The sequence below is a fragment of the Cornus florida genome, unplaced genomic scaffold, assembly GCF_030987335.1.
Source record: "Cornus florida cultivar Cherokee Brave unplaced genomic scaffold, ASM3098733v1 CherokeeBrave_3.0.0_Hap2_Chr03, whole genome shotgun sequence".
NCBI lineage: Eukaryota > Viridiplantae > Streptophyta > Magnoliopsida > Cornales > Cornaceae > Cornus > Cornus florida.
The window spans coordinates 39,930,187-39,957,547 of record NW_026775573.1 but is presented as its reverse complement, the minus strand read 5'-3'; the positions used below and the strand labels follow the sequence as shown (position 1 = coordinate 39,957,547).

General features: G+C 39.5%; 1 long non-coding RNA gene and 1 pseudogene across 1 annotated transcript; both read left to right on the top strand.

Moving 5' to 3' along the window:
* Window positions 1–64: 64 nt before the first annotated feature.
* Window positions 65–13,028, top strand: LOC132301475 (uncharacterized; annotated as a pseudogene).
* Window positions 13,029–13,589: 561 nt separating this feature from the next.
* Window positions 13,590–26,577, top strand: LOC132300335 (uncharacterized). Its single transcript, XR_009480400.1, has 2 exons — window positions 13,590–14,479; window positions 26,367–26,577. It is a non-coding gene; the product is annotated as an uncharacterized LOC132300335 (long non-coding RNA).
* The last annotated feature ends 784 nt before the right edge of the window (window positions 26,578–27,361 follow it).

Here is a 27,361-nt window from a genome sequence, read left to right as displayed (position 1 = left end):
AATTATGCTATGTCCGCTGTGGGAATACCACAGTTGGAAGTTCTGAACTTGCTAAGTGGCTGGCATGGGCACTGATTATGGAATGGTCATCTATGCCACTAGAGCCGTCACAGGTGCAACTGGAATGTACGTCTGTGCCATTGGAAGGAACTATATCTGCTACAGAGTTGGAAGGAAAGAACCTGTATGTTATTGAGAGGGACTGCCTTCAATAAAAATAGCCAGCCTGCTAACTTAGAAGGCTGACTATTGAGTCTTTTTAGAATTACTTGGCCAAGGGGCCATAGCTTGTGTCAAGCTTCTAATGGACCGCTCTAACATAAACTCAAACCTATGAGAGATTTGGTATACCATTTCTGCTAGCTTCCGCTTATTAGCAAGAGTGGCTCTTGTATGATCTTGACTAGCCTTAGATTGGACTTGCGTAACTCTGGCTAAGTCTTGGGCTACTCTAGCTTTCTTGGTCTTGCGCAAACCTGTTATGTTGCATGGCCATCATACGGATATTATCCGTGATGGGGCCATTTGCCATTATTTGGGCAAACTATTCCACCATGATGCTGTAGTTAGGTGCAAATCATGAACCCTCAGCTGGAAGTTCACTGGCTTGCAATTCTTCAATCTTGGTAGGGACTTGGACAGACTTTCATTGCCTTCTTCCACCAACTATTGAATAATCTGTCTAGATATCTCGCTAAGCATGCCAATATGTTCGGTTCACGAAAAAGCACTAGTTTCACTCTTCGAAAAGTGTGAAATGTGGATAAGATAGAATAGTGTGAGTGTATAGGCATGCCAGGAACTGCAATCGTTCCAAAGTAGAAATCCGAACAGTAATCCAGTTGGCAATTTAAGGGGATCAGGCGATTGTACAAAGGTCTGGAATGACCACCTTCGAAGGGTCTTTTTTTTTTGCCTTTGAACAAGGACTTCAAACTATTCTATGGCTAATGGAAATGAAGACGATATTAAAGGTGCAAGACTGGAAATTTAGAGATATGGAAATGCAGTGTTTAGACGAAAAATACCAAAAGGAGTGCTGGACTTAACTCAAGCATTATAAGAATTCATCACATAGAATGAATGCTATACAAGATAGTAAAGTGCTGGACTCAACTTAAAATGATATACATTCATTATTGGAATGGAAATACATGTACTAGCAAAGTGCTAGGTTTAGACATAGTGAAAACTCATTGTTGAAATGAGAAATACATGAAAGCAAAGATGCTTGTGTTGATGTGTTGATAAAGCAGGGCTTTGAGTAGCATTGAGTAGGGTTTGCAAGCTAACCTTAAGTGCTCTATTTATAGATCTCTTCCATGCATGCAGCAGCTTGATGTGGCAGCTTCAGCGATTTCTACATGGACTGACTTCGGATTGCCAAGTGTCCCATGATCTCTTGGCAGTTGTAACCCCTTTCTTCCATCTTCTTCTTTCTCTTTATTTCCTCTGATACACAACTCCAGCCATATTCTCTAGTCTTCCATGAACTTGTATCGTGGGTAGTTTCTTTGGAATGAACTTTCCACTTGTCTTCTTCATAAATTTATACATGTACCGCTTCTTTATGTTCCTCTTCTTTCTACCGCAAATTCCTTCTCCAATTTAGACATGATTTAATCATCTTAGCCCTGTCATCCATAATTTATGACAACCATCTTCAATTAGTGGTAGTAGTTGCATGAAACAACACCACTTTCAACTGATGCATTCATGATGAGTTAAGTATCCCACGTTCCTTATGGTCCTTCCGTCTGCAGAGTCCTTTTTTCTGTATAAATTCTATATATATCATGCATGTATATAGAAATTATTCATATACCCACGTTCTCTTGGCTTTAGGTAACCTCTTCTGGTTAGACTTTCCTTCCTTTCATGGCGTCGTGTCCTTTAAAATTACAGCGACTTCTTCTCATTATGGGTGTGTATCTGATATAACATATATATATTTATAATATATATATATTTATAATATATATATATTTATATATCCATAAATATAAATCATTACCCACGTTCCTTTTCCTTTACGACCCACGTTTCCTTGACTTTGGTAACTTCCTTTGTAACGACCCAAGTTTTATTCGACCCGGAGTAATAGTGATGAACCGAAGATTAACCCGATAATGGATCCAGATGCGGAAGCAAGAAACAAGACAATGGTCTCCCAAGCCACAACACACCTCTAAGACCCTAAGATGACCTTCCATGAGGTCACGGAACCCAAAAGAACAAAGTGTCGAGGCAAAAGATCAAAAAAATAACAACTAAGCCCTTAGGGGCAAAGTAGTCATTTCTAAAAGTATGGATTCAAGTGCCACTGAGCATACCACTAGAAAGACAACGAAAAACTAATCAAGATGCACTTAAGAATCATATGATTCGGAGTCCAAACGAAGAAGAAATGACAAGATGAAGATAAATGAGGAAAACCAGTTAATCAAGGGCAAAATGGTCAATTCGCAACTACGAAGAGAAATTTAAATCAAATTTAAACTCACGGAGCAAGTATACAAGTTCAAGTATACTAAATAGGATTCAAATATCCAAAGCAAGCATTAATTCTCAAGCTACAAGTAATCCATGGTTAACAACTTTAAATTAAATGCGAAATTAAACAGTGGAAAGACTAGGATATGCGGTCTCTAGACCAAGCAAGTATTTTCGGGTAATTACGACCCATAAGGTACCACCTAGTGTGCACTTATGACTTAGAAGACTCTTGTCTTGGTACTAGCGCCAAACCCTAGCCATCACATAATTTATGTCCTCACAAGCTTTCTAAAATCAATAAGTTCAAAATTTATACAAAATCAAATGCAAGTTACCATATTCCATGCACAAGTAAGGTCGAATCCACCTAATTCATGTTGCAATATTGGTACCTCTTTTGACAAAAATGAGCTTAATGTTTGTGGGTACCATTTCTGGAAACCCTCACGAGACTTCACTCGTACACTAGGGGTAACCTAAGGGTTTAAAAGGCTTGTTGCATGTGCTAAGTGCAATCGTGTTCCCTACGAAAGTAGCGTTATCCATTTATTGCTTTCTAGTTATAGTTGTATAGTTGTTCACTTCATTCCTTTACTTTCTAGTTCATTGCTAGGGACTAGCAATATTTAAGTTTGGGAGTGTGATGAGCACAGAAAAGTGCGTATTTAAACTCCTTAAGCTTAGGCATTCTAGTGCCTTTATCTATCTTACTTCACCGTTTTAGATTGATTTCGTATTTTTTTCATTTTCAAGCACTTATCCCGAAAATAAGCTAACTCAGCCAAATAAGAGCTTAATTGAAGCAATTTTGGGATTGAACAAAGAAAGGAGCAAAGTGGAGGAAGAAAGAAGCAAAATGAAGCAAAGCAGCAAGTTCGATCGATCCAAGTCCAAGGTTCGATCGATTGAACATTGATCGATCTCAGCACCTCAAGATAGATCCAAGCCTTGACCCAAAGCACTTAAGTCCAAAAGTTCGATAGATCGAACATCATTCTTCAATCGATCGAACACCTTTGTCCTTATCCAAATGATTGATCCTATCCACAGCTGGACCACCCATTAACCACCTTTTGTCCTTTCCCAAAAATATCTCCCAAACTATCTCGGATTTGTCTTTTTCCAAAAAGCTCAGCCAGTTGGATTGATCCAGCCTCAGTTTGATCGATCTCAGCCAGTTCGATCGATCCAAGTCCAAGGTTCGATCGATCAAACTTCCTCCAGTGCGAAAAAGTTAAAATTCTATCCCATTGAAAGTTATCCTTTATCTAATCATTAGGGAATATTGTGTGCACGACCCTAGCTCATTTTGGGTGTCATTTAAACCAACCTATATAAGGATAAGGATTGCTTTTTCAAGGGGAGCCAACATTTATTTTTTTAATATCATCTCTTGGAGATGAAGTTTAGAGAAAGAGGAGGCTAGAGACACCATTGGAGATCTTCATCAACAAGGAGCAAACCTCTTCCATGGAGTTAGCCCTTGAGGGTTGGAACATCCTCACCATGAGTGGCTAGACATCCTCTTGGGGCTAGAGTTAACCCCAATCATGCTTTCTATATCTTAATCTTATGTATTATTGAGGGATTAGTGTTGTAATTAATGTTTTGACACTTTGAGATTTATAGATCTTGTTTAATCAATGATTTGTGTGGTTTAATGCTTCTAATTGATCATTTCATTCTATCCACATGTCTATGTATGCTAGAATTGATGTTTATGTTCTTGTCTCTAGATTTTGTGTTGTTGATGCATGTCTATATATATTGATGCCATGGATTTAAGGATTGTCAAAACATAGTGCTTAAATGAATACTTTTATGATTCTCTTGATGGTTCTTGCTTATCTCTTGATGGATTGTGCCTCTCCCCTAGTTTATTTTTATGCTAACAGCTTAGATGTAATGTAGTTGTAATGTAGTGTTAAATGGGAAGATAATTTATGCTTGTTGTTTGATGATCCAAGCTTTTGAATGCAAGTAGCATATGTCTCTAATCTTGTGTTGTATTTGGGTTGTGAGCCTAATGAAAGGATTAATGACTTGTTTTGATTTATTGTGCCTTTCATATGTTGTTTAGACAATAAATGCTTCATTGCTTAGATATATTGTGCCTTTCACATGATGTTTAGACAATACATGCTTAACTAGTCATCCTTGCTTATTGAATCAACCAAATACACACACACACCAATATTACAACACCCTAATTGCCCTCATTAATCACTTGTCAATAATATAGAAATGCATTGCTTGGTGGTGATCTCTAAACCCCAAGACTCTTCTCTCTTTTACTTGCTCTTAATTGTATTCTTTTGCTATTACTTAGTTTAATTTAGTTGTTCTTTAATCAACCAACCAACCAATTGTTTGATCACTCGACCTACTAGCCCTAATAGTGATTCCACAATCAACTCCGACATTGCTCAATCCCCATAATCCCTTGGGACGATCCCTACTCGCCCTAGCTATATTTATAGTGAAAGGTAGTAGTGGCTTCTACAAATGTAAAACTTGGCATTCGCCTTAATGCACACTCTTAAGCCTATGGTAGTACGACGGCCAGTACTTGTGTATATTACACTAACTCTCTCAATATTGTCCAAATTAATTATGTGAATCTGAGTTTATTATTTTTAATTCCCTTTTACAGATGGATCACCTCCAGCGCACAGTTTAGCTACCATTGCCGAAGAAAGTTTTCTCTTGATAGGTTCAAATTAGATGTTAAAAACAGTACTATTAATGACGTGTCCCATCAAAATGAAACTTCTGTTGACATTCTTGAAAGGATGACTTCAATACTTGAGGAGGTGCACACTCCGATATCACTGAATTCTGCTTTTGGAACAAATCTGCTTCAAAAGGGAGAGGAAAACATTGGCCAATTCCTCTACTTTGAAAGGATTGAATATCAGATGTGGAACACATATGATGTTCATTTTTATGCATCTTTTGCACTAACTATGCTGTTCCCAAAACTCGAACTCAGCATCCAAAGAGACTTTGCTGTAGCAGTAATGATGCATTATCCGAGTAAGATGAAACTTCTGCAAAATGGAAAATGGGCCTCACGGAAAGTGCTTGGTGCTGTTCCTCATGATATTGGAATGGATGACCCATGGTTTGAAGTAAATATATATAATCTTTATAATACAGATAGATGGAAAGATTTGAATCCAAAATTTGTTCTGCAAGTCTATAGGGACGTGGTTGCCACAGGTGATAAGAAGTTCGCGCAAGCTGTTTGGCTTTCTGTTTATGTTGCAATGGCTTTTATGGACCAGTTTGATAGGGATGGGGATGGGATGATAGAAAATGACAGCTTTCCAGATCAGACTTATGATACATGGTCTGTCTCTGGTGTGAGTGCGTACTGTGGTGGGCTGTGGGTGGCAGCATTGTAGGCTCTTCAGCTATGGCACGTGTAGTTGGCGACGAGGGGTCTGAGGATTACTTTTGGTTTAAGTTTCAGAAGGCGAAGATGGTATATAAGAAGTTATGGAATGGTTCTTACTTCAACTATGACAACAGTGGTGGTAGTACGAGTTCATCCATTCAAGCAGATCAGCTGGCCGGGCAATGGTCTGTTTCAATATATAGAGTAACTCCTTTCTATTTCAAAATATCAACTGATTCAAATTAATCATTTGGAGAAACAATAATGAGATGATATATATATATATATATATATATATATATATATATATATAATCATTTTTTAGTGTTTATGAAGTTCTTTTCTTGATCTTAAAGCAGAATTTGCTTTATTTATTTTCCTTTCAAAAGAATGAAAAGTACTTTTGAAATGCTTACCCTAGATGCCAAGTTTATCCATGTCACCATTAACTAGTTAGTTCCCATGCTAATGCTGAGATTATATATTAGTTGTTAACAACCAATTACTCTAAAAGCTTAAGCTATTAGAGAGGGTGTATCTTTAATTTTAATTCCTCTAACACGCCCCCTTACATGTGACCTTTTGGTCCAACACATGTTTTCAATTTTAATTATCAGGTGACGGTGAAGTTTGAACTCAGGATCTTGTCTGCTTTGATCCCATGTGCTCAATTATTTAATAGCTGCATGCTTTGTAGGTACACTCGAGCATGTGCTCTCCTACCTATTGTTTATGAAGAAAAAGCAAAAATTGCACTTGAGAAGGTTTATAACTTCAACGTCTTAAAGTTGAAGGATGGGAGATGTGGGGCTTTGAATGGGATGATGCCCAATGGAAAACCTGACCTCAAAACAGTGCAGTCGAGAGAAATATGGTCCGGAGTAACATATGCTGTTGCTACAGGTATGATTCGACATGGTGGAAATGGCATTTCAAACTGCAAGTGGAGTCTATGAAGCTGCTTGGTCCGAAAAAGGATTTGGGTGAGTTGAGATTCCTTTTATTTATGTGATAAAGCCTTACTTTCTTAATTATTATCACAATTGTTCTTAATACTTAAACCTCACCTCTCACTTTGGAAGGTAAGAAAATATCACTAAACTACCGTCATTGGTGTTTTTACCAATTACTTAAATAAATTACTTAATTCTGTAATTGAAATTCTGAAACATGATAAACAATGAAAGTATGAAATCTATAAATAGAGTAATTATTCGCGACTTATATTTTTAATTAATTACAATTGCAGAATAAAGGTGCTAATGCATATTTTTCTTCTCGAAACCTTGACCTATGACTTAAAACTTAAGATCCAAAGCCTCCAAAATAAGAGTATACCGGTTATTGAATGCATATGAATGGGTAAAATTATCATCCTTGCTGTTGAAAAGGAAAGATTCGGTAGTAATACTATCAAATATTATTAGCTGTAAATATAATATTTGGAGGATATTTGCTGTAAATAGAATATTAGTCAAATGCTGTAAATTAGAAAATTATTAATTAGGCCAGCTAGTTATTGTAATCAGTTTTCTAATTTTATACGTATTCTCTCCTATAAAGAGAACCTGTATAAACTTGTGAATTGTGTACTAATACAGAGAAAAAGGTTTAATCCATATTGCTTCCTTTCAAGTTTATATGGTATCAGAGCCACCCTAAGGAAAAAAAAAAAAAAAAAAAAAAAAAAAAAACCCTAATTTTCTTTTCTGCACAATTTCTATGATGTTTAGAGGTCCAGTTCCCGGAAGTCGAGATTCATCATTTTGAAGAGGAATAGGCTAATTTTGACTCTTTTGATGAGGTATTCTCCAAGTATAAACCAGAGGCTCAGTATTGGGAACTTTTGTACCCGGTTGTAGGGATTCTTCCCCTGTTTCATATACAATAATGTTTGGCACTATATGACTATGATTCCCTTCATTGTTTTCATTGGTTTTATCACATTGTTCCTGACTTTGAATTTCGTAAATAACAGTAGGATGAGGTAAAGTAGTCAAAATCACATTTGAAAAAGGACTAGGAGATAAGTCCCCAAAATTTTCTTCCATCACCTTATTCTCCCCCTGAAGAGAATTTTTGTGAAAGTAGGATTTATTTTCAAAGAAAGAGACATCCATACTGACATAAAATTTTCTTGTTTGGGGATTATAGCACTTATATCCCTTTTGATTAGAAGCATATCCTATGAAAACACATTTTTCAGCTCGAGGATCAAGTTTGGATCGAATAATATTGGGTATATGAACAAAAGCTATGCAGCCAAAAATCTTTAGAGGTAAATCTGAGTATATCCTTGATAATGGAAAAATTCTTTTGAAACATTCTAATGGCGTGCTATATTTTAAAACACGTGTAGACATTCTGTTAATCAAATACGAAGCTGTCCCCCCAAAGATATTTTGGAACATTTATTGAAAACATTATAGCACGAGCCACTTCAAGTAAATGTTTATTTTTTCTTTCAGCAATTCCGTTTTCAACCTCAAATTTTTCATTCATCAAATAAACCCAACATAAACGGGTACGATCATCTATAAAAGTAACAAACCATTTTTTTCTAGAGATAGTAATGACTCTTGAAGGTCCCCAAACATCATTATGTATTAAATAAAATGGTTTTGAAGAAATTTAAGGTTTTGGCAAATAAGTAGTACGATGACTCTTAGATAAGCAACAACTTTCACAATAGAACGATGAACAATCCAAACCTTTAAATAAAGTAAGAAACAAATGTTTAAGATATGGAAAGTTAGGATGTCTTAGTCTTAAATGCCAAAACATTATTTGTTCATAAACAGAGTTAAAACTAACACTACTAAGGCCCTGAGCCCTTTTATTACTGGAGAAGTCCCCATCAAAGTAGTAAAGTCCATCTATTATCTTAGCATTGCCAATCTTCTTCCCCGAGCTCCGGTCCTGAAATTCACAGTAAGAATCACATAAAATTACATGACAATTAGAGTCTTTGGTTAGTTTACTCACAGACAAAAGGTTATAGGCTAGTTTAAGGACATGGAGAACAGATTTAAGATCTATATTCTCGGATAATTTTACCAAACCTTTTCCTTCAATAGGTGAGAAACTACCATCTGCAATTCTAATTTTTTCAAGACCAAAACATGGTGAGTAAGTGTTAAAAAGATTGGAAAGGCTGGTCATATGATCAGAGGCTCCAGAATCGATGATCCATGGAGTAGAATTTAAACAACAAGAAAGGGCATTAAGTGCACTACCTGTTTGTGCAAGAGAAACACTAGGAATACCAGATAAGGAATTAAATTTCAGAAGCTTCAGAAGGTGATCCATCTGCTCCTTGCTTAAGGGACTTGTCTTAGCTTCATTAGCAGTAGGAACTGCACGCCTATTTCTGTTACCAGGCTTGCTACTCTTCTAATTCGCTGGTTTTCCGTGGATTTTCCAGCAGTTTTCCTGAGTATAGTGTTGTTTGTTGCAGAAATCGCACCAGACCCATGGCTTCTCTTCAAGTTTTTGCTGAAAATTGACTGCTTTATTAGCAGCAGTCTTGGCAAAAATAAGGGCAGAACTCTCAACAGGTCCGCTGATAGTCTTCTTCCCCAACATTACATGTCTGCGGCTCTCTTCTCTTCGAACCTCAGCAAACACCTCACCAATTGGAGGAAGTGGAGTCTTGCCAATGATCCATCCCCGTACTTCATCAAATTCCACGTTAAGCCCAATAAGGAATTTGTAAATGCAATGAGCCTCCACGGTCCGTTTTTAGTGATTGGCATCTTCAGTGGATTTCTATTCATAATCATTGAATAGATCCATGTCCTGCCAAAGGCGCTTCAATGAATTGAAATACTTGGTGACCGAGTCTTCTCCCTGCCGAATCTCACCAAGTTTTAGAGTCAATTCATAGATCTGAGACTGATTTCCCAAATCAGAGTACATTTGATTCACGTTGTCCCAAAGCTCCTTGGCCGTGAAGTAACACATATATTTGGAGGTAATATCCTCGTCCATGGAGTTCACAAGCCAAGTCATCACCATTGAATTTTCTGCATCCCAGGTCATATAAGTTGGGTCCTCCGATGTTGGTGCCTTCTTATCTCCCGTCAGGTACCCAATCTTTCCCCGTCGTCTGATGTACATCCGAACGGACTGGGACCACCGTAAATAATTGTCACCATTAAGATGAATATTGGTGATCTGAACCAAGTGAGAATCGATATTGGGGGCTTGGGTTGCAAGATTGGTTGGCTGGGTTGTGATAGGCGAGGTTGACATGGAGAAAACGTCAGACATGGCTGATCAGCGAAGAAATTGTACAGAAAAGAAAATTAGGGTTTTTTTTCTTTCTTTCTTAGGGTGGCTCTAATACCAACCTAATTCTCATGAAAGTATGAAATCTATAAATAGAGTAATTATTCACGACTTATATTTTTAATTAATTACAATTGTAGAATAAAGGTGCTAATGCATATTTTTCTTCTCTCCACCAATCTCGAAACCTTGACCTATTACTTAAAACTTAAGATCCAAAGCCTCCAAAATAAGAGTAGACCGGTTATTGAATGCATATGAATGGGTAAAATTATCATCCTTGCACTATGCTTAGCACCAATGCCTTGAATTACTGTTGTTTGAATTACAATATATATATATATTTAACAAAGTAGTTTCTAGTAAAATATAAATTGAATATTCAACAAAGTAGAACACACCCCAAACTGGCCAATTTACTTGTTAAGAAAATTTGAGATTGCACATGGCTACAATGGTCAAGTATGCTATTGACACCTCTTAAGCTAAGAACAAGACTATAGTTCTAAAGACAAAAATATAGTAAGAGAATAGTAGCACTGTTGTAAAGCATAAAACGGAAGCAAAGATAAATTAAACGAGTAGAACACAAAGATATTACGTGGTTCAGCTCCTAGGGCCTACATCCATGGCACAAAGAGACCAAAGGGCTACATCACTTTTATAATACTCTCTCAATTCATATCCAATACAATGGTGGAGGCTCCTATATATAGGAGAAGAAACTATGAGAATGGTAAGAATTAGTAAATAGGAAACAAGGAGGATTTTTCTTCATTGATTCCTTTAGTAACACCAAATCTTCAATAATAGGAAATAACATCAATTACTGAAAGATTTTCCTTCACTGATTTCTCCATTAAATCTTCAAGAAGCACCAATCTTCAAAATATATGTCAAGCTTAATCTTCTATATTTAGCCATTCCTAGTGCAAGCATTTTAGAAAATTCATCAAATATATTCATGTTGTTTACTTGAAAACATTTTTAGTTGTAGATTCTCATGTTCCCTCGGTTTTCCTATCCTATTCTTTTATGATTTATTGTGTCAGTGTATCCACGTCATGTGTATGTTCTATTTTGTTGATTTCCGATTAATGTTTTATGTAAAAGTCATTGTTTGAAATGATCTGAATCCTACTATCAGCCAAAATGACCTAGAGAATACACTATAAAGAATCACATGTTAGTGGCTGGACCAACAACAGGTGACAGCCATTAAGCAAAGTTGAATGAATTTTGTGAATAAGGGAGGTTTTGGATAACCTGATCCCATGGACAGCACAACCAGTGCTGCCAAGAATTGCCAAAAATTATTGAAATTCAGTCTCGTAACAGCTCCACCACTCACCAATCAATGCATTGACAGCAGTGTGGGGTCCCACCAACCTGACTTACAAACTAAAAGAAAATAATAAAAATTACGTGCACGGTTTGGTGTTAGGTGTGTTAGTGCTACACTTCATGTGTTAGGTTTTGGGAAACCTAAATGAATTGAAGATATTTTGCGTTCTGAGTGTGTGGGTGAATACATAGTGAGTGCGGAGTAAGATGGTGAATAGTACAACAACGTAGAGGAGAGATCGGTTTCGCATGTTTGCGAAGGGACGCTCTTCATTACTGTCTATTTTAGATTCTCAAGTAGGATCAATATTTCCCACGGGTGTTTGGGAAGGGTTGATTGTATTTTTCTAATTTAGGGCATAAGCTTGAGAACAACATTGTACCGCGTGATTTTATTAGTGGAGTTATTGTCAGTTTGCCCCGTGGTTTTCTTCCCTCCACATTGGAGGGTTTTTCCACATATATCTTTGGTGTGGTTTATTTTTCTTGCATCGTTTACTGTTTATAATTTTAAGAATATTTTTCTCAGCCAAAAACAGTTTTGGGACCAACAAGCAGCAGCTAATATCAGTCTCAAACTTGGTTATGATATTTTTCCAACATTGGGTGTTCGGTGTTCCTGATAGCTTTCTCCTAGATGCCGCCTCCAGTTCCAGCTAGCTTTCTCCTTTCAAGCCCCCTCCAAAAGAGAACCTAGGATTTCTTGATCGTGATTCCAAACTAATCTTAACTAATGATTCATTGCTCAAGAATTTAAATTCAGAAAGTTCATGTCATCCATACTTATTTCTTCAGTCGGGTTGTTACATAGAAATCTGCAATTTCTCAAAACTACTTATGTCTGTAACCTTGAGGTTCCTCTGTAAGATGAGAAAGAACATGTACAGGATAAGAAGGAAAAATGATGCCTAGTTATTCCTCATTACTTCTTTTTCAACTACTTTAATTATGCTGAATCTTTCCTTAAAAAAGAAAAAAGAAAAATGAATATTAGGAGGATGCAAATTGAACACTCAGCTGCGTTAATTATGGACGACAACAGACTTTGTAGCTGGGATGATCTAATTAAAAGCTGTTTTATGAAGAATAAACCTAGCTAGTTATGTGTTTTAGTATCTGAACCATGCACATTTGGGACACTACTGCATAAGTTTCTGTTTTCGATTCCCCAGAATTTCCATATGCATGCTCATTAATATATTGTTGTTTCTTCGACAGTTTTTCATTTCAAACTCCAGAGGCTTGGAACACGGACGGCCAGTACAGAGCTCTAGGCTACATGCGCCCTCTGGCCATATGGGCAATGCAATGGGCATTAACGCAGCAACCGAAACTTTGCAAGCAAGAGATGAAGCCAGAAGTAAAGGAAGATTCTTTGTTCAGGCAGCATGCCGGATTCTCAAGAGTTGCTCACCTTCTTAAGCTGCCGAAAGAGGAAAGTTCGACAAGTCTTTTGCAGGTTATTTATGATAACACTTGCAGAAGAATGTGGTTGTGAGAGAAATTTCTATCAGAATTTTAAAATTTCAAGATGGGAAAAATCAAATGCTGTACATGATGATGTTGGTTCATCATTCAAAATAAGAAAACATGAAAAACTGCATGCAATGCAAGAAAATTAATTTTACATATGAATCTTGAAATGTATGTATAGTGGATTAAATATTTCTTTGTGAATGCCATTCAAGGGAACCAGGCAACATATATACACTTGGGGGTCAATCTTTCAATTTCAAATATTAGTTACTGAGGAACTTTCAGAGTAAAAAAAGGTGTGATTTAAAATTACCAATCCACAGAACTTTTTGTTGTAACCATAGTTTAGGACTTATTCCTTTGTGTCCATGTCATGGTTAACTATCAATTTATTTTATTTATTTATTTTCTACAAGTACTTACAGGATAGGATACATGATGCATTCGTTTGCAGATCAACCGTAATAAATTTAAACCCATGTGAATTGATATTTACAAGTAATTTTTTATACTTGCAAACAGCGTCTTTGAGGAAGATAAAAAATCAATAAATAAATAAATAATAATAATTAGTTGTTAATATAACACAAAAACTTCCACGATGCTTGAATCACCAACCGTCCTCATCCCCAACCTCCCTTTATATAAACTGTAAACACAAAAACTCCATTCAAAAATTTTTTTCTTACCTTTTTTTTTTTAATTTTTATTTTTAGAAGAATTCAAATTCATTTTTTAAACACCAAGAAACTTGCAAAACATCATTGTCATGAACTGTAAATAAAAACAGGGTGCTTTCCTCATCAGGGCAATTTTCTGGAAATCACTTTTCTCCCTGGAATTTGCATATATTATCCTGGAAATTTGGCAAAAAAACAAATTACTTTTTATTAATTTTTGAGATCATATGAGTTTTTGTCATGTTCCGAATTTTTTCTAATTTTTTTAGTATTTTTATTTTATTTATTTTTCGTGCCATCGTTTTACGTGTCATGCAATCCGGTGATTTTATTGTATTTTTTTTTTTTTTTTTTGCCATTGAGGTGTGTGTGTATATATGTGTGTGTGTGTGTGTGAGAGAGAGAGAGAGAGAGAGAGAAAGAGAGGTTAGTGGAAGATGATAATATGTGGCATTAGACGAAAGTTGAAGGGGCTTTAGAGGGCGTTTTTGTCTTTGGAAGTGTTAAGTGGACCTTGACATTGACCATTGACTCTAGAAAGCTCTTGACTCATTTTTGGCCACAAGTCTTCACTCTCCATTCTCTCGGCCATCACTTTGTTTTCATCTTCATTCTTCTCTCTCTCTATATTTCTTTCTTTTCTGTAAGATTTTGCTTACATAAGTATAATTTGATCTAAGCCATTGTTAGAAAAGTTATAGAGCTCGACAAGGACTACATTTTGGCATCAATCTTGCATCATTTTGGTGGGATTTCGAGTTGAGATCTAAGGGCTTTGGTTGCATCTTTTGAGGTAGAAAAATCTAAATTACAAATTCTTTGATCTATGTGAGTTTTTACATGTGTATTTCGTTGAAATCATGATTATGTGTTATGTATGTTTCCTACATGTTCAACCTGTGAAATGATTGTCTAATTGCTTGAATCACGCTAAGTGATGATAAAGAGCTTCCATGTCTATGTGTATATGCAATTCCATGCCTTAGATGATTTATGATGTTGTATATGAAATGATCTTTCATGAATATGGTAATATGGATATGATGCATGACATGAACATAATGATCATTGATTAAGTTCAAGGGTTGGGAATGTAATGTCTCAGATTTTTTTAGAATTTTATTTATTTATTTTGTGTGCATCGTTTTGCGTGCCACGCGGGCCACAATGGCCATTTAGGTCAATTTCTTGAGCCGAGGGTTTTGGAAGTGTATTTTAATTATTTTAAGTCAATTAAAGGCGATGGGATTGATTTTAGAATTTTTCGAAAGTCGGGACGATTTCCGAGCTTGGGAACTTCTCCCGGTTTTGCCATTTGCTTTAAGGGGCGTTGTAGTCATTTCACACATATATACATATACATGTATATATAGATTAGAGATGATATTTTGGGGATCTTGTTGGCATTGCAATAGAATAAGGAGGGTATGATGGTAACTTGACAAAGTTAGTAAACCACAAGAATTTGACACTTGGCACAAGGAGGACCATGCATTCATATTGAAGACTTTTCTAACAACTCATTTTCGGCCCAAAATATCTCTCTAACCCTCCTCTTTCTCTATCTATATCTATTTATATACACCAATGGCTTCCATGCTTCAAGCTTCAATTTGAGAAGTTTAGAGTGAGAGTTTGATGATAACCAAGAAAGAAAATTGGAAGAACTTGGGAAGAGCTATTATTTGAGACCAATATTGTAAGGGTTTAGAGGGATTTCGAAATTGGCTTGACCTAGAGGCTTGTTTGGTTACTGAAGATGCCAAAAACGGATTGGACCAGACCCGACCCACGAGTGAGGTATCCGATTGAATGGTAGGTCCGAGCCCAAGCAAAAAGGGTACCGCAATGAGCCCAACACCCACGAAAGAAGGATCAGACTGAACAGTTGAGCTCAGCCCATAACACAACACTGAGAGTTAGGCCCAACATCTGAGGCTCACATAATGGAGTCAGGCCCAAAAGGAAGAAGGCCCTAGAATAAGAGCCCTATACAATAAGTTGGTGAGAATTTTGGTGATGGTCTATAAATAGACCGTACGAGTAGAAATAGGGGGAGGTTTTTTGGACTTTTTCATTCTGTTGAAGTGTAAGAATTTTAGAGAGAGAAAAATCGAAGGAAGTTCTTGCATCTTCAATTGGCGTCGTCTGTGGGAATACGTGGAAGATTAATTCTTGTTTGATCAACGTCATGTTGATTCCGATTGATTAATGATGACGAAGCTTAATTTGTGAGTTTAGTTCGGATCTAAGAGATTGCGGTTGGCTTTTGAAGAAATTCTGGATTCTTGATTGATTCTGAGAGATTGGCGTTAAGTTTACGCAGCCGTGATCCACTTCATCGCGACTCGATCCGGCAAGCTCAAACGCCGGAACAACTCTAATCTATTGAAAGGAAAGCAAAACTCTTAACATTTGAGTTCAGATCTACCGTGATTCACATTGGAGAGGCTCCGATCTAGAGTTGAACTCATGATTCATGCCTTTGCTCCATTTTGGAATGATGATTGGGGGTGAGAACTCCAATACGGTAGAGAATGTCCAGCAGGTGAAGCTTGATGAGTTAATGAGCATGATCGAAGCTCTCAGAAGAGAGAATGCAGATTTAAGGACTGAAATGCAGCGTCAAGAAGTCCCGGTGATTCCGCTACTGCTCCTGGCTGGAGAATAAGTTGCACATACCGATGCGGCACATGACGGCGAGGAAGTAGGGAACAATCAGACAGGTCTTCACCGCGAGGAAGTCCGGCCAAACGATTTGCCGCCAAATCCCCGTCGTATTAATGATCATAAAGGATCAACTCATGTGGATCCATAGCGCGAACAGATCAGGCAAAACGAAGCCATGACCTTTGATCCACATCAAGAAATGCTCAGCCAAGGTGAAGCAATGGAGTTTGATCGTCACAAAGCTATGCCTCCATGGCACAGAGAGTTCGTAGAGGACAGATCATTCGATCCGACCTATCGGCCTTCCATGGCGATGTTCGACTATCGCGGCTCAGAAAGGAGATTTGTGGATCAGAGAGCAACCGCGGGGTTCCAGAGGGAAAATGAAGCCCTCCATTCAGCAGCTCGAACGGTTGACTCACCGTTCACTGACGAAATTCTGAATGCTCCGAGTCCGAGGAAATTTTCCATGCCCATCTTCATTCTGTTCGACGGAACGACCGATCCGATTGATCATGTGTATCACATCCAGTTGAAAATGGCTCTGAACACTGAGAATGATTCCTTGATGTGCAAGTGTTTCCCTATAAGTCTAGCTGGACCAGCCCTCAATTGGTTTAAGAACCTGCCGAGGGGCTCAGTAGATAGTTTCCGAAGCTTATGTGATCGGTTCATAAGCCAATATTATGGAAATAAGCGTCCGGCAAAGGACATTTCAAGCCTATTCACAATGAAGCAGCATGAGGATGAGCGCCTCCAAGCTTTCCTAACCAGGTTTAACCTAACCAAGAGTATGGTAATTGAATGTCACCCTTCTACAGCGGTTCAAGCATTTATACTGGCCATGACTCATGGCACTCCATTCCACACAAGCTTGGTAGTGAACACGCTGAAGACTATGGATGAACTAAATGAAAGAGTCGATGGATTTGTGCGCTTGGAAGAAGAAGAGGCAGCAAACGCTCGGAAAACATCCGTCATATAAACAGAGGACAAAACCAAAGCAAAGATCAGACGAAAGCAGGTTCAGCCACAGCATTCCTTATGGAAATCTAAGAAGAGGCCCAGAGAGGAAGAGCTGGTTACTCCATTGAAAGTCACCATAGCAAGGCTGTACCAAGAAAATAAAGATAAGTTCCGACCACCTTTACCAATCAGACAACCCCTCGAACAGAGGGATCAGTCTAAGCATTATGTATTTCATTCTGACTTCGGCCATCAGACTAACGAATGCAGGAACTTAAGGAGACAGATAGAGATGCTGATAGCCAGAGAGGAGTTCGCAAGTTATATTCAAGGCCTGGCGACGGAACAGAACCGGCCAATGGAGCACGTGAAGAGGAATCAGAAGTCGAACCCTCACAATACGCAACCAGTCCGAATAATCAATGCAATTCACGGTCGGCCTGAGCCTACTGAGGAGTCAGATGAACTGCTTCAAACACGCCTTCGCCATGCACGGATGAAGAGAAGGGTGGGCAGTGTAAACACTCTGCACCAATAGAGTGCATCAACACAGATAAAGTTTGACAGAACAGATCTATTGTGTGTTCAGATGCCTCATGAGGACCCGTTAGTCGTTAGTTTGACAGTGGCCGAATGTTTGGTACGTAGAGTTCTGATTGATCCTGGAAGTAGTGCGAACGTCATGCCGAGGGATACATTTGATCGGCTCGAAATCAAGCCAGACCGGCTCAAATCTACCGGGAATCCTCTACTAGGGTTTGATGGAAAATGAGTGGAACCCATCGGTACGGTGGAGATAGCGGTACGCGCTGCAGAGAGGGTTCTGATGGAGACCTTTGTGGTTGTCGAAATCCATCCCTCGTACAACCTTCTGATAGGCAGAGGGTGGATCCACAGAGTTCAAGGTGTTCCTTCCACTTTGCATCAAGTAATGAGATGCCTGGGGCCAGACGGAGCCAAGGTAATCGACATCCATGGGGACCAGGTTGCAGCTAAGGAATGTTATTCAGTAACGCTGAAGCATGCTGGAAAAGGGAAAGCACCCATCTGTTCGGCAAGCCCAAGATAGCAATTACAGGAACCTCCACCCAAGCAGAATGGGGAGGATGAGCCACTGGACTTAACCGAAGAACCCCTGGTTGATGTACAGATCGATCGGTTCCAACCCGAACGAACAACTAGAGTGGGGGAACGACTTGCTATGGCAGAGAAACATGAGTTAGTTGATTTCTTGTCTCAGAACGCCGATGTATTTGCGTGGAGCCACCTAGACATGCCTGGAATCGATCCTTCCGTATCCTGTCACTCCTTAAACATAAATTCCAATGCAAGACCTGTAAAGCAGAAGCAGCGAAGGTTTGCTCCAGAGCGTAACCAGATCATAGCCGAGGAGGTTGACAGGCTACTTGACGCGGGATTTATAAGAGAAGTGTGTTATCCTGAATGGTTGTCAAATGTTGTTGTTGTGCAGAAGAAGAATGGGAAATGGCGGGTGTGTATCGATTTCACCAATTTAAACAAAGCCTGTCTCAAGGATAGCTTTCCGCTGCCGAAAATTGATCAAATGGTGGATGCTACTACTGGATATGAGCGCTTAACCTTCTTAGATGCTTATTCCGGTTATAATCAGATCCCCATGGACCCTGCTGATGAAGAAAAAACTTCTTTCGTTACTGAACGCGGGACCTATTGCTACAAAGTCATGCCATTCGAACTGAAAAACGCCGAAGCAACTTACCAAAGGCTTATTAGCAAAAATTGTAAGAGACAAATAGGAAAGACCATGGAAGCTTACATTTATGACATGGTAGTAAAAAGTAAGAAGAAAGCTGACCATCTGAAACATCTACAGGACATATTTGATGTGTTGAGGCACTACGGAATGAAGCTCAATCCAACCGAATGCTCATTCGACGTGACTTCTAGTCAATTCCTGGGACACGTGGTTAATCATAGAGGCATAGAAGCTAGCCTAGCCCAAGCAGAAGCTCTGACTAAGAATGCCGAGCCGACAACAGTCAAGGAAGTGCAAACACTTACGGAACGAATCGCAGCATTGAGCCGATTCATTTCAAAACTGTCAGACCGTTGCAAACCATTTTTTGACACAATACGAAGCCATGGCAGACAAGTTTGGGGGGATGAACAGCGCAAAGCATTAACAAGTTTGAAGGAATATATGTAGAACCTTCCGATCCTGTCAGCTCCAGAACCAGGAGAAAAATTATTTCCATACCTCGGGGTATCCAGCATCGCGACAAGTGGCGTTCTGATCCGTTATCCAAAAGGGAAGCAATATCCAGTGTTCTATGTTAGCAAAACGATGACTGAGGCCGAACGACGTTATTCAAAGGCCGAGGGAGTGATACTCTCGCTAATGCATGCAAAAAGAAAGCTCATGCATTATTTTGAATCCCATCCTATCATCGTTCTAACCACCTTCCCTATCAGAATAATCCTGCATAAGCCAGACCTCTCAGGAAGAATGACGAAGTGGGCCATAAAGTTAAGCTCATTTGACATAACATATGAACCCAGAACGGCAATCAAAGGGCAAGCAGTGGCAGATTTTCTACTGGAATGTGATTCAGAAGACATAGAGGAAGACCTACGAGGTTGCTTGTGGAAACTCTTCGTCGATGGATCCTCAAATCAGATAGGGGCAGGCATTGGGATCAAATTGCAGACACCAAAAGGTACGTCCTTGAGTCAAGCGCTTTGGCTTGAATTCAGAGCCACCAACAATGAAGCGGAGTATGAAGCACTACTGGCAGGACTTAAGCTTGCCAAGGAGTTGAAGGTCAGGAATTTGATTGTCTTTAGTGACTCGCAGTTAGTTGTTCGGCAGGTGAATGGCGAGTATGAAACCAAAGATAAAACAATGGAGGCTTATTATTCTGTTGTTGTGTGGAAGGCCAAAAACTTTGAATAAATTGAATTCATCTAAATACCGAGAGAGCATAACGAAGATGCCGACCGGCTAGCGTGTAGTGCCTCGGGTTCTGGAGAAACATTGGTCAGGGTAATTCCAGTAGGAATATTAACCAAGCCGTCCATTTTTGCAGAGCCTTCGGATCCAGATCCTTGGTAAGTAAATGTTATTCTATATGAGCCAAGTTGGATCGATCCGATCATAACTTACATCAGGGGAGGTATTCTACCCGAGCAAAAAGATAAATCTAGGAAAATCAAATCGAATGTTGCAAAATACGCCATAGTGCATGACCAGTTATACAGAAGGTCTTTTTCTGGGCCGTACTTAAAGTGCGTCACTCCCACAGAGACTCAGTAGATACTACGAGCTATTCATGAAGGTGTATGTGGAAACCACTCAGGAGGGATATCTTTAGCGCACAAAGCAATGAAGCAAGGGTACTTCTGGCCGAACATGTCGCGAGATGCGGAAGAATTGTCTAGAAAGTGCGATAAGTGCCAGAGGTTCGGACCACTGATTCACCAACCACCTGAGGACTTGCACGTAATGGCCACACCATGGCCTTTCGCACAGTGAGGGATGGATGTAGTTGGTCCTCTACCAACTGCAAGAGCTCAGAACAAGTATGTGCTACTGGCTACAGATTACTTTACTAAGTGGGTGGAAGCAGAGCCATACCCGAGCGTTACTCAAACTCATGTGAGATGATTCATTTGGAGTAATATTATTTGACGGTTTGGTGTTCAGAGGTCAATCGTCATGGATAATGGGACTAACCTTGACAGTAAGCAAGTAAGAGGGCTGTTGGAGGAATATGGAATTAATCAAAAACTAGCGGCAATAAGTCACCCACAGGCCAATGGACAGGCGAAAATCACAAATAGAACAATCTTTGCTTGTATCAAAAAGAAGCTAGAAGAAAAGAAAGGAAAATGGTTAGATGAACAGCCGAACGTCCTATGGGCTTACAGAACGACCCCAAGACGACCGACCGGAGAAAGCCCATTCACCATGGTGTATGGTACCGAGGCAGTTATACCAGTCGAGCACTTGGTCCCGACTGCTCGAAGCTTGGCATGGAACCGAGAGCATAATAATAGTATGTTGAGGTTTAACCTCGATTTGCTGGAGGAAAAAAGAGATACAGCGGCGGTAAGGCTCGCATCCTACCAGCAGATGCTTGCGAATAGCCATAACAAAAAGGTAAAGCACGGAGACTTTATACCAGGTGATCTGATTCTGAAAAAGAATGTGGGGATAGTCAAAAAGATGATGCCACCATGGGAAGGTCCATACAGAATTGCAGAAGTCATAGGAAAGGGGGCATATACCCTAGAGACCGTGGCCAGAAGGCTGGTTAACAAGCCTTAGAATGCTACGTCTCTAAAGAGGTATTATCAATAGAAAGTTAAGAGTTTCAATGTTGAATTTTGTTCATTTTCAATTGAATGCAAGCGAATGTACAAGTTTCTGAGATTTATAAAAGTAATATTCTTCTTTAAGAGATTGATCAAGTAAAAATAGCAAAGTAGATGGCAGCTGGCACTATGAGCCGAACGCCAAACACTTGCTGAGAAATAAAAAGCCAAGTGGCAAGTGGCATTCTAGCCGAGCGCCAGGCACTTAAGCAAAATAAGTGGCAGCTGGCACTATAAGCCGAACGTCAAAGTCTTGCTAAGAAATAAAAAGCCAAGTGGCAAGTGGCATTCTAGCCGAGCGCAAGGCACTTAAGCAAAATAAGTAGCAGCTGGCACTATGAGCCGAACGCTAAACTCTTGCTAAGAAATAAAAAGCCAAGTGGCAAGTGGCATTCTAGCCGAGTGCCAGGCACTTGAGCAAAGTAAGTGGCAGCTAGCACTATGAGTCGAACGCCAAACTCTTACTAAAAAATAAAAAGCCAAGTGGCATTTTAGCCGAGCGCTAGGCACTTGCTAAGTATTTGTTCAAAAATAAAAAGTAAGTGGCAGCTGGCATTATAAGCCGAGCGCCAGACATTGTAAAGTAGATGAATGTGAAGTTGGTTGTTACCGCCCATGCACAGATAAAGTCAATGTTGTTGGCATCTCATTCATGATATGATCTGAGGTTACAAAAGATAAGGCATACAGATGACATAACTATAAAGGAGCAGGAAATTAAAATATTAGAAGAGTCCTAGCTAGCTGCCTCTATTCTGTCAGCCTCTTGATTGTGTTGACTCGCCTCTTCATTTTCATTCGTCGTCCCATCCTCACGAGGTGGGGAGTCGAGATGAATAACTGAATCGTTTTGTTGGGGCCCAATCTCAGTAGCGGTTGAAGAGGGGACCATAGTAGACAGAGGAGGAACGTCCAGAGGCTGAACGACCGAGGGAACTGTAGTGACCCTGGAGGAAGCAATCTCCTGACACTCATCAAAAATGTGTTCAGCAGGAGTGGAGTCTGGATCAACATAGACTCCTAGAGGATCAATTTCTAGATCCTTATCAACTTTGTCCGGAGTGGAACCAGTCTGCCTGTCGGTAGGAGCACGGTCGAATAAACCCTCTCTGTACCCCTGAGCATACCTGAGAGCCCCAACCCTTGAAAATCGGGCGTGAAGAGCCAGCATACCACCATTCACCTTGCTAATGGTGTTGAGCAGAGCGTCACGCTCCTCCAGGGCTCTCTTCTCGAAGGTCATCCGAGCGGACTGTTCGTCAGCCAAAAGGCGCTGGAGTTCAGATTTTTCGTCCTTAAACGAGTTGCGCTCGGTCTGCCAAACGCTCTTCTCAAGGTGAAGGGCATCCCTCTCATCCTGAAGAGAATCGGTTTCCCTTTTCAGAGCGTCTCTCTCTTTTTCAACTTTTCCAAGCTGGACGAACAGTTCTGTGTTTTTGGTGGTGAGGATGTTATTCTCTTTATGGGCCACCTCAAGGCTGTCAGAGAACTTTCGAGCCTTGGCGTTCCCTATTTCCACCTGCTTTTGCATGGCCATCATACCAAACAGGGTCTGCAGAGATATGCATGAACACCGGTTAAACCGATCGCATGGTCAGAGGGGGTTAAGCATAAAGATTTTTCTGATTGGGAGATAAAAATTACCTCCATGGCAGATAAGGGAAAGCGGCTGAACACCTCCTTTTGGGATAGACCTTTAGCTGTTTCAATGTCCCTGGGAGTCCACATGCCCCTGTAATATGCCATAGCGGTCTGACCATCCTTGAACATGGTCTCGTTCGTCTTCACGAATGTCCCATTTGTTCGGGCAAATCGAGGAGTCCATGGTGACGTTGCAGAGGCAGAGGCAGAGGCAGAGACAGAAGCTGAAGCAGAAGCCGCAGCTGTAGTAGGCCCAGAGGGGGCAGTAGAATTGACTAGGCGATGCAAGAGTGTACCCTACCCAGAAATTCAGATCCTTCTTGTATGAGATACATCATCAAGGTCGGCTGCACTGTCAGGATGAGGCCTTTTGCCTCGCTCTTTATCCTGAGCACCCGCAGTAACAGCAGAATTAGTATTGACCTGAGGAGGTGCGTTCGGATTGGAAGAAGGAACGCTAACGGCAGGATCAGCAGCCACTACGTTCGGAGTGGTGTCAGAAATAGTGGCCGAAGAAGAAGCCGAGGCAGGAGAAGAAGTTGCCGGGGAGGGTTCTTCCTTCTGCCGAATGAAAGAATCTGGAGCTGGCTCATTGTGCGGCCGAGGGCTGAAATGGCGAGAAGGTTGTCTGAGGTAAGGAGGTCTAAGTAGGAAGGAACGTCATTCAGAACGTAATTCTTCAAGTAATTGTCCCTATCTCTGCAAACACTACAGCTCAAATCGTCACAAGGAATGCCTAAGGAATGGCATAAGAAAGTACAAAAGCGAGGAACACAAATTTTGCAGGGACAATCGTTCTTATGTGTTTTGAATTTCATATACGAAGAGACAGAACACATGCCAAAGGTGCTCGGGATTAGATAATCCTCTGTAGTTGGAGAAGACCAGGCCCCCCTAACCCCTATTATGTTGTTTTTCCAACCCTTTTCAGACTTGAGTGTGTCTTTGCATATGGACATTTTTTCAATCGGGTAGAGGTGGTAGAATGGTTCCTTAAGTCGGATCTTACTAACCTTGTAACAAAGAAGAAGATCTATGATGTTAAGATCCAGACCTCTGTCACGGGTCAGTAGTAGCAGAACGGATAGGATCCTAAAAAAATTTGGATTTACTTACAAAAGGGAGATCCCTAGTTTGTTGAAAACATAATTAAAGAAAGGATGTAAAGGAAACCTAATGATGTTCAACTGAAGATGGGTAAACAAGACTTCGCCAGGAAGAAGGCCGGCACCAGTCCAGATATCCACGTCTTTAGGGCAGTTTCTAATTTCTATATCGACAGGGAAATGAAGTTTCATGTGAAGAACATCAAGATCTACAGGCATGGTGAAAATGAATGAGGTTTTTAAGGGAGAAAAAGTGATCTTCCAAAAGAAAAAGGCAAACGAAACTAACCTCAGAAGGAGAAAACATAGATTACTGCAAGATTGCTGGAAAAAGGAGCTTTCGCAGAGGTTCGCCGGAGGATATTTGATTTGATTTGATTTGACTAAAAAGGAAGAGAGGCAAGCAAAGATTTGGCCAACAGTGATGCAAGATAAAGACAGTAAAAAAGGTTTGAGGGAACGTCTTTGATACTTATAAGGACAGAGTGGGCCCGAAGGTCGAAGCGTCAGGAAAACGAGGAGTTTCTTTGGAATCTCGAAGCATCGGTTTTAAATCCGACTGTCCATTTTCCCACGAGGTCTTCTTAAGCCGTCAGTGTCATGATTGGCCTCCGATAATAATTACCCCCTTATTTACTAAGGGGTAATTATGAGGGCAATTGAAGATGCCAAAGATGGATTGGACCAGACCCGACCCACGAGTGAGGTATCAGATTGAATGGTAGGTCCAAGCCCAAGCAAAAAGGGTACCGCAATGAGCCCAACACCCACGAAAGAAGGATCGGACTGAACAGTTGAGCTCAGCCCATAACATAACACTGAGAGTTAGGCCCAACATCTGAGGCTCACATAATAAGTTGGTGAGAATTTGGTGATGGTCTATAAATAGACTATACGAGTAGAGAGAGAGGGAGGTTTTTTGAACTTTTTCATTCTGTTGAAGTGTAAGAATTTTAGAGAGAGAAAAATCGAAGTAAGTTCTTACATCTTCAGTTACACACAATTGAGGTAGGGATTTCAAATGACTCAAACTTTGCCTTTTATTGAGTAATCTTCAATGATTCTTCATTTATTCTATGTAAAATGCAAGTTTTGTAAACAACATGATAGTTGAAGATGATGAGATAAAAGCATGCTAAGTGTAGTGATTAAATGTGCCTTATGTGCTAAGTGTGAAGCATGATGTTTCCAATTAGTGAAGATGCTAAATTCTAAATGCTAATAGTATGATGATGATGTGAAAATGATGATATGTATGCTTATAGTTAAAGTATGAGGAATGTGATACTTGTCGTTGAGTTCCATGGCATGCCATGTTTAAAATTAAGTTGTGGAAAATGCCATGCGTGTATTTATTGTATTGAGAATGCCATGTGATGCCATTACTATTGTATAATTGAAATAGAGGTCAAGTTGATGCAATTGCATTCATATGCTTGGCATGGTGGGAAAATTGAACTAGAAGGACATTTAAGCCATTTTAAAATGATGGGAAAAGTTGAATGAGATTGATAAGTTAGCAATCTTAAGATGGGCGGGAAAGAGGAATTTAGAGATAGACTGGCTATCGTAAGCCCGGTGCTAACTTGACGTAGAGGGAGCGCGGCCGGTGTAGGACGTGCAACGTTGATACTAGGCCCCAAATGGTCGTCGATTTAGAGGCCGGGATAGTATCAATCTCAGCTCAGTAAAGTCAATTAGCGTAGGTAGGGATTGGGGTCGATTTGAGACCAAGTTTAGGAATTACATTCATATTGTACAAAGTTGTATCTATGCCATTGATTAGATTGAAATGTGGTTAAAATTTCATAAAATCTCCAATGTATAATCCCGGTTTTCTTTTATCCCTAACATGTGATGTGTGGCTCAAGGAAATCCAAAGTTTGCGCCTTAAGCATCTTCTACTGAGTCTCCGTGCTCACCCCTTTCATTAATATTTTTCAGGTTATAGCAATGACACAGTTGAGGACAAACCCTCACATGTGTAGTTAGGGTTGACGAGGGCATTTTTCGACAATTTTGTAACTAAGGCTTAGTTGATGTATTTTCTTTTGTAAAGCATTGTAAATGTGACCTTAAAGGTTTAGACTTGTATTTAAATTCTTTTAGACCACTTCAAATGTAATTTGGGGCATGTAATTATCTATTTTGAACATTCTTTTGCAACTAATTAAATGAAATGGAATAGATGGGCAAGAAATGCAAACCTAAGGGCATTTGTCTATTTTTCTTGTTTTATGCTTGTAAATCATTTTACTTATATATTTATGTATGTGACTACTTTGGGACAAATTTTGAGTTGTATGAATATGTACATTACCATAATTGCAAGGTAAGATCAAATCAGAGTTCTCTTGGGAGCCCTTGTTCACATTCTAGGCTCAGTTTGATTGATCGGATTTCAATTCGATCAATCGGATTTACCCATACTTAGAATATTTTGAAACCCTCCGAAATATGCTTTCGATCTGATCAATCGGATTGAAATCTGATCAATCGGATTTTCCCAGACTTAGAAAATTTTGAAGTTGTCTAAATTGCTCGAATTAACCAAACTTTAACAAATCATAACTTGGTCATTTCTAACCCAAATTAAGTCATTCTTGAGTCTATATTGATGCTTTTTAAGCCACCTTTCCATTGGCACAAACCACATTTTATAACTTTAACTTGAAATGATTATTTTACCCCTCGCGAGCTTAGGGTTTCAACATGAACTTGAAATCAGAGTCATCAATCTTTAACGATCCATTATGATTATAAATGACCAGTATTGTAAGGGTCCAGATCATTATCCTCGTCCTTACCCAAACTTGAGGTCATCTAAGGGAATTACGGTCATTTTCATTGTTCAAATATAATTCATACACGCTACTAGTCTGTAATACCCCAAATTTTAAAAGGATAGTCTCAGTATTTATTTATTTATTTTAATTATA